General features: G+C 36.1%; 1 pseudogene; it reads right to left on the bottom strand.

Moving 5' to 3' along the window:
• Nucleotides 1–454: 454 nt before the first annotated feature.
• LOC118894533 lies at nt 455–1,810 on the bottom strand (annotated as a pseudogene).
• Nucleotides 1,811–2,127: the final 317 nt, after the last annotated feature.

The following is a 2,127-nucleotide window of genomic DNA, read 5'->3' as shown; positions in this document are numbered from 1 at the left end:
AAGGCTCATCATCACCCAGGAAACCATGGGTTACTTCTACTGAGTAAGCCTTAGGAGTGCCTTGACTTTCTAAAACCAACAGGCGGTCTTCTTATTTCATCTTTGCTGTGAGACCTTTCTTTGTGAAATGCTAATTCTACAAAGACTAGAATAGTTGAAAAAGAAATGAACTAGGTTTCTAGTCTTAGATCTGCTGCAAACTGTGTCATTTTATTTATTTTTTAAATTTTTTTAATTTTATTTTTTTAAATAAACTAATTTTATTTTTATGCAGTATACATTTTATTACTTTGTACTAATACATCCTCACATTACAAAGGCAATTTAGTGGAAGAATGTTTCTTTTGACATTTGAATAATCTGAAAGAACACAAACAGAATTATACATAAAAAAATACTCATTTGGATAACAATAACAACAACAAAAAAAGACAAGTTAAACAACAAAAAAATTTTCCTTTCTTACAGGTGGACATTGAAGTGGACCTAATTCGGTTTTCTTTTTAAAAGCCTCCAAAGACAAAAGCAGCTTAAAATCTAATTAAAATGAATAAAAAATGTTTACTAAATTACTGGTCTCCGGCACCATTTTCTGTTGTCTTGATGCAGGTTCTTCTTTGTCTGTTTCTTCTCTTGCTCTTTTTAGTGATCTAGATGCATCATTTTCATCATGTTCATCATCATTATCAAATTTAGTTTTCTTGCCCTGAAACTGTACTTTTCCTTTAGGAGACCCAGTCTGGGCAGCTTTATTTCCCTTTCCTTTTCCTTTAAATCTGCGACCTTTTGACTTCCATTTGTTTAGGGATTCTTGTTGATCTTCTATTATTTTTTTCAATGCTTCTTTTTCCACATCTCCTTCTAGTACTTCCCAGGTGACCTCTTTGTTCCTTAATTGTAGGTTACCATTATTTGCGTCTTTTGCTTTATCCAGTGCTTCCTTAGTTTTTTCTTTAAACAGAATTATTCCCTCTTTGGCTCCTCTGACAAAGTCTATCCATTTTATTTCACCATGATCTGAGAAAAGGATATGCAAATCTTCTCTACACGTCTGATCATGTAAATCCCCCGAGAATTTCAGCAAGCAGCCAATCTTTTCTTCTAGAGATTTCATTTCAGCATTTTCTGCTAACTTTTGTTTTTCTTCTTGCTCTTGTTTAGCTCGTAATTTAGCTTCTATTTTATTTTGCTTTCTTTCTTCATTTTTATTTTTTGCAAAGTAATCTTCCTTGAAAAGTATTATCAGGTCTGTGTCTTTGTACTTCTGGCCAGGGGCCTCGACAAACTTCTTAGCAGATTCAACGGTATCAAATACAGCAAATATTGATCCCTTAAATGCTTTGTGCAATGTTCTTCTCATCTGAATGTTTGGTACCTGACCTTTATCTTCCAACCATTCTTTTATGTCATCAAGGGTTACATCAATTGGGAAGCCTTTAATATAAACAGATCTGTTTTTTACATCATTTTTATACTCATCAGTCACTTCAGGGAGGGGTTTGCTTGGAGATCTTCTAATTTTAGTTTTATCTTCACTTATTTCCATGAGTTCCGCCTTTGATTTGCTCAATGCTTCTACTATTACATTAAAGTCTGTTGTTAGACGGTTTAGCCTATTAAATTTTATCATTACCTCCAAAGGTACCCAGCCTTCATCCAGTTTGATCTGTTCCTTTAAAACTTTGTCACGTGGCAAATTGAAGTCACCAAAATAATACTCGATTTGATGACAGATTTTGGCCTCCAGAGCACCCATTTTTTCATTATCACCATTTTCTGCCATTCTGGCTATCTTTAAGTTCCCGGTCCCACAGAGACATACCACAGGTCACTAACAGCGACAGCCATGTCTCCTCTCCCCAGCGCCAGTGGCTTGCCCAACGCGCCTAAAGAAGATGGGGGTTGTCCCAGCAACCCTTGCGGCCAGGGTGGGAGGGGCTTCAGGCCTAACTGTCATTTTAAACAAGTCACTTAACCTCTCTATGCCTCACTTTCTCTGGGTTCTAATATGTATTTAGTCAGCTTCAGGGAGCAATTGTAAGTATCAGCTGAACCAATTAATCAATCAGATGAACTGAGCACTAATGATGGCCTTGGCAATGTGCTAGCTATCCTGAAAACTTAGAA

This window comes from Balaenoptera musculus, chromosome 4, assembly GCF_009873245.2.
Source record: "Balaenoptera musculus isolate JJ_BM4_2016_0621 chromosome 4, mBalMus1.pri.v3, whole genome shotgun sequence".
NCBI lineage: Eukaryota > Metazoa > Chordata > Mammalia > Artiodactyla > Balaenopteridae > Balaenoptera > Balaenoptera musculus.
Note: the sequence above shows the minus strand (reverse complement) of the source record. Positions and strands in the feature narration are given on the sequence as shown.